The following is a 6,592-nucleotide window of genomic DNA, read 5'->3' as shown; positions in this document are numbered from 1 at the left end:
TATCAAGTAAATTATATAGCTGAAGCCAAACTGTTATAACATTGAATATACTTTGGCAGTCACTGTACATACCTATTTACATATATAGGAATCATTATCTTTAACATATCGAATGAAAATAACAACAAAGGATGACATTTAAATACACAAATTTGAACAATTTTCTCAACCAACTAACAGCGTAATTCGAAAATTTCTTCTATTTACAAGTCTTCTAAATTTTATTTTATTAAATCCTTATTATAACACTAGAGGGCACCCTGCACTTTTTCTTTTCACGCACTTAATGTAGTAAAATCAAGCTGTATAGGTTTTTGACATCTCTCTAGTTCAGTTTTAGCATTTCTGGTAACCTTTTTTTAATAGAAGGTTGATAATATTGCTACGGTTGATTACAAAACAATAAATTTCTTAAACATAAAGTTAAGAGACAATTCTTTTCTATACGATATCTTATATTTTCATAAATTTTAATAGATTATTGTTAGATGCAGTATTAAAATCTTTATTTTATATACAAAACAATGTAAGTCATATAATTTCAAATTTCAGAAATATGTCTGTCAAATAACCATACTTTTTGAATATAAAGTTATTCAATGTAATTGTTTCGGGCTCCAACAATGTCGGAATGACCAACAGGTCATTCCTATATAATTTTGCTTGGTGAAACGAATAATTATCATTATATTCTTCAATTAGCTCTTGGTTAAAAGATAAACTTACATTTTTATTCTTGGCAACACATATTTTTAGTTTGGGGAAATTTAGTTTCTTAAGTTGGTATATTTGCCAAATAACAAACCATAACGTTTTCCAGCTGTTAGTAGTGTATACATAATATAGTGTATACATAATAGCTGGTTTCATATTTATGAGCTTCATGTAGTTGATGTTTAATGATGTGATTAATGCAAACTTCATATAAATTTTTAAATAGTTTATTCTGTTATGGCAAAATATCTTCGTATATATGTGGTAAAATAACATTTTCATCACATACGTAACCTCACCAGTGTTGTGAAAACTGCTTATTACTATTACCATTATTACCATTATTTTTGTAATTAAGGTAGGAAAATAGGACAAGTCTTGGACTCCACATATTTGTTTCAACTCTTGTTCAGCTATATTACGAGAATGACTAAAAAATAACTAAATGAAACTGATGCTTAACTCCAACCATTAAAGTAGAATTGACAATGAAGAAAAGAAGGTCAGTTCATTATCTAAATATTCCATCAGCTGTTGGACCTATTCCACATTCAGATAATTTGCCAGTTCCTATTCCACTCTAAAATTATGAGTTAGAATAAAAGATGAAGATAATTTTGGAGAAACGTGGAATAGGTCTTTTTAGAGCCTGAAGCTCTACCTGCTGATTTGAAGGAAACTATGACAAGGCACACAGATTAAGTAAAGCAGAAGTGAGCGACCTCATTCGAGATCTTGACTTGTCAGAGGAGGCAGAGCTTTTGGGGTCCCGACTTCTGCAATAGAATTTTCTCTAATGTGATGTGAGAGTATTGCATTACGCACAATCGCAGTAGGATCTGCTGCATTTTTTTGTTCAAATAATTAAAGAACATCTTGTTAACAAAGAAGGTAACGATTGGATGAAAGGTCTTAATTTGGAATACGATTCAACTGAATATTCATAGACTCCTTTAAACATAGTTTAAAAGTTCACAATGGCAACCATCTCCCTTTTATTCCTGTTTGTTGTACAGCCCTTAAAAGTAGACTTTTACAAATTTGACAGCACTTCTCGACTTAGTCAAATATATTGAATATATACAAATGAAAAATCTGAAAATGCTTGCTGTTCTCTTAGAATTTCAGTTAGGCTACTAAAACACTGCTGTTTTTATGTATGTGGTACAGCAGAGGTAGGAAATCGCATTAAATAAAAGCAGACTTCCCTTCAAGAAACCTTAAGAACTTCAAAGAAAAGAATACCGTTGCTAAGCCTGACATCTTAAGTTGAGTTTAATGAAAATTTTTGTCAAAAAAATAAATCAAGAAGGACAGGCCTTTAAATACCTAAAAGACAAATTGTCTTCATTAATTGAAGCTAAAATCAAAGCATATATTTTTGATAAAAAGTATTTTGTTGTACGAATCCGAGAATTGGATACTAACAGAAAAATACAAAGAAGATTAGAAGTTTGCATTGGGAAAATCACTCAGGATTTCAAGAAAAGACAGAGAAATGATGGATATTGAAGGAACCAAAAACAGTTAACATGGTATGGACATATTGAAAGGATGTCAGAAACAAGACTCCCTAAGCAAGTAATAAATTCGAAACTGACAGCAAAAATAGTACCATTGAAATTTTTTTTGAATTTTGAGTAATATTTACCCCACATCGATAAGTTCCTTGTAATTGCCGCGATTAATGGAATCATCACTTTCATCGTGTCCGAAAAAAGGTAATTCTTGCGAAGCAAAATATATTGTTATATCGATAAGCTTTTTTAAATTTTTCCTATTCTCCGAAATCTGAATATCCAGGATCAAATCAATTTCTAGGTATATAAAGACCAAGCCAATTGTTCTATTGTCTGTACTGTTTTTGTTATGTTCGAAAGTTATATTATGAGAAGTTGCGATGCTGAAACCTTATGAACTGGTTAATAAGAGATGTAAGAAAATCCCATTTAAAGATAAACACAAAAACTTATAAACAGTGTTTTTCAATACGATTAATCAGCTAAAATTAAGAGGTTAAACTCAATTATTTATGTTTTGACTCGAAGGGAGTTCGAACTTAACATAAAAATAATAAAACAGCCAATTATAAAAATATTCTGAAGACCAAAAATTTACAAAAATACTAAGACGTACTAGAGAGTCTCTTTAATTCTAGCTAATTCCTACTCTAGTTTAAAAGCTCTAGATTTGATAATTGTCTAACAAGTGACCCTAGTTTGTAAAATCACAACTCTAAGAAAGTTCTTAAAAAATATTTATTGGTCCAGGACTAAAAAGTACAAAAAATCCATTTTATACTGGACTACTTTATATCTTAAGGTTTTCCGAAAAAATACTGAGTTTTGCCAATGAACATCATTACTTAAAATAATTATTACTTAAAAAAAAGTTAACACTCTCGCCGCCAATGATATTTTAAAATTTTTCGTCGTGCGCCAAAATTATATTATTTTGTTAACGTGAAACGCTGTAAGTGTACATTAATGTTACACGTTTGTCAATACAGAGTGCATTGGCGGCGAGAGTGTTAAGTATTTTTTGATGAAATGAAAATTTCCCATAGTGAGCGGAGGGTCAAAATTAAAAGGGAAGTGTAAATATTGCACAAATAAAGGCATTGGCATTAACTAACTGAAGGTATCCTATACTGATTTTCCTGTCAACTGATCTTCTAGTCTACTGATATTCCAAACTGAAGGTGACGAATAACAATAACTTGTTTTGTCTTACTCTGATAATCACGTAAGAACACCGCCAACGTTACTTTTCCTTACCAAACGATTTGTAGCTTGAATTGATTCTTTGTGTAAGGCTTTACCGACGCTATCTATGCTGCTATAGTACTTTTTATATATAATTGACAGGCTTATCTCCTGCGATAAGAATCCTTTAGCAGGCAATGTAGGAATGTTTAAAAACTTGAATAAACCTTAGAAATACGCACGACCGAAAAAAAAGCGAATCCCAAAAATAATAACTATTAACTTATTAATATAGTAAAAACTATTTTACTAAGGCAAAAACTAGTTTGACCCCGTCTTGCTACGAGAACGCACTGCTGACAAATAAATGTTTTCAATAATGTCGGATTTCATAGTTTCGTTCGTAGATCGACGTCATCAAATGAGTGAGTCATAAAATTTTGTAATAACTTTACATCAAGACACAGATAAGCGCACTTCAGAAAGCATCAAGTTCATCATCTTCAATCTGTATGCGTCCACTTATGGACATAAGTCTTCCTCAGCTCTTCTCGACTTGTCCTGCCTAATTCCATTTTAACAACGCGATTTTTTCGATAACGTCTGTTGTTTTTGTTCTAGGACGTATTTCCTCGTTTGGAATTCGGTCTCTCAGAGAGACACCCAACATCTTGCGCTTTATAGCCATCTGAGTCACGCGAATCTTATTAACGACCTTTTTTGTGAGTGTTACTGTTTCCGCTCCATAAGTGAGTACAGATCACACATTAGTCAAAGATTTTCCTTTTGAGGCATATGGGTAGATCCGCTTAAAATACATAGTTTACTTTACCAAACGCTGCCCAGGCTAATCCTATGCAACGTGGAAGCTCACATGTCTGGTTATCTCTGCCCAACCAAATTTCATGTTCTAGGACTTATACGATGTAGTCTGCACAACAGTATCGCACCTAAAATTTGCCTCTGGGGGGGGGGGGGGTTTGGTTGGTTACCATTTGAGTCCTTAAAATGTGTGAGTAACAGTGTCGGAATAGGGTCCTGGGGAGGGTGTAAACCCCCAAACCCCCCCACTGGGTGCGCCACTGCTGCACAATATACCTTCCATCAACAGCAATATTTCGATTTAGCACCAGATTAGTCATTATTTGCGTCTTGTTCATATTAATCTTTAGTCCATCATCCATATGATCGGCTATAAGGACGATGTCATCTGCAAATCTCAAATGACTGAGCTTCTCTACATTTATATTGACACCATGCTCGTTCAGATGTGCCTTCTTACAAGTATGTTCTAAAAGCGTCGTGAATAGCATAGAGACTGTGTCTCCTTGCTGCACTCCTCGCTGTATACAGAATTTATTTGTTTCTTGTTCACATAGTCTTACGCTAGCTGTGGCATTTTGGTAGATATATTTGATTATGGTAGTGTATGGTGTATGGTAGTGTAGCGATGGTCTATTCGACATTCTGTCAATGCTTTTAACATTTTATGATGGCTGATGGTATCGAATGCTTTTTCGTAGTCGACAAATATCAGTGCCAATGGCTTGTTGTATTCTGCAGACTTCTCTATCAGGTTCTTTATCACTAGTAAGTGGTCGTTAGTGCTGTATCCTGATCTAAATCCAGCTTGTTCTCTAGACTGATAGAAGCCTAATTTAGCGTCCAGTTTTTTTTTAATAATTTTTACCCAGAAATAAGAGATAATTGGTAATAGTGAAATGTGATACCCAAGAATGTGGTGGATTTAAAACACGCATTTCATTACTAAATTTTTTATTCGGTATACTTCTTACAATGACAGTTAAATTTTTCTTTTTCTATCATTTTTCTTCATTCTTGACTTTAATTTATCTACATTATTTCAAATGTGAAGACTTTTATCTAGTTTTTGCTTATTTTTACAGCTGGAAGTCTGTCAGTCTCAATAGTTTCTCTTCATCTTCCTCTTTAAATTCACAGGTTTAAATCAGTGTTTTAACATCTCCCAGGAACATATTAAAGTCTTCTATTTCTTTCTGGTCTCTCTTATGGAACATGTATCTTTCAAATATTACATTTCTTCTTGGATTTACATCTACATCTTGGATGTACATTTACAATTAAATGTATTAAAATAGTTCTAGGCTATCTTATCCAGGAAATTCAGTAGGATTGCAGCCTTTATTTCAATTGGTTTCCAATGATTATCAGATGCCGTCATAAATATGTCTTAAATCTGCTTGAATTTTTTTCAATTATTAATGATGTTCTCATCAACAATAAGAATCTTAGGGGCTTTGTACTGTTCCGTGTAGCGACTTATATTAATTGCACACGTTGTTTTAATGAAGAAGTAAAACAATGCTGTTTAACAGCATTGTTTTACTGTCTTTATTCACTTTAGTTTTTATTATTAGATTAGCAGTGCCATGTTTTATATTGTGTGTAGGATTAATAAAATATTTAGTAGTTTTTAAACTTTACTAAGTGATTATATGATGACATTCATACAATTATGAAGAGTGACATAGTGTTGCTAACGATCAATATTCAAAATCATTCTTCATTTTATCCTGTTTTGTTACTGAGCATTATCCATCTGAGCTGTTATCCATCTGAGCATTCTTATTTCCACCACATGTATCCGATATTAATTTTTCTTTTTAATCATTCATCATTCAGTTTTGAACATCATAGCTCGCCTTACGCCACTATCCCTTCAGCTTTATTTGAATGTTTCTGTCATACAACACACCAGTCGCTCTTTCTAATTTCATTCATCCATTCTAATCCTCTTTCAAAATTTAAAACGTATAATTTATATCTGAATGCAATATGTCAATATTAATGAGGCAGATAAAATTAAATTGTTAGAAGAATTTTTTTACTACCAAGGAACGAAACAAAGTAATACCTATTATGTTTATTTTTATTTTTATTTCCAAAGAAGATCGAAACGTCAAAATACACGTGTTGTCAACTGAAACTGTAGTTAATTCATAAACATGGCACAAGAAAATAGCTTCACAACAAAATCAATAAAAACTTGGTAAGAATGTGATTGCTTTTATTATAAAGGATTCTTATCTTAGACAGTGAGTGCTTGATCTCAATTTTAAAACGAGAATACTAAAACAGAGGCTTACTAGTTAGTAGGCAACCACTACTACACTTCAGATAATATATTTACT

Source organism: Diabrotica undecimpunctata, chromosome 3 (genome assembly GCF_040954645.1).
Source record: "Diabrotica undecimpunctata isolate CICGRU chromosome 3, icDiaUnde3, whole genome shotgun sequence".
Classification (NCBI taxonomy): domain Eukaryota; kingdom Metazoa; phylum Arthropoda; class Insecta; order Coleoptera; family Chrysomelidae; genus Diabrotica; species Diabrotica undecimpunctata.
This window is presented reverse-complemented; position numbering follows the sequence as displayed.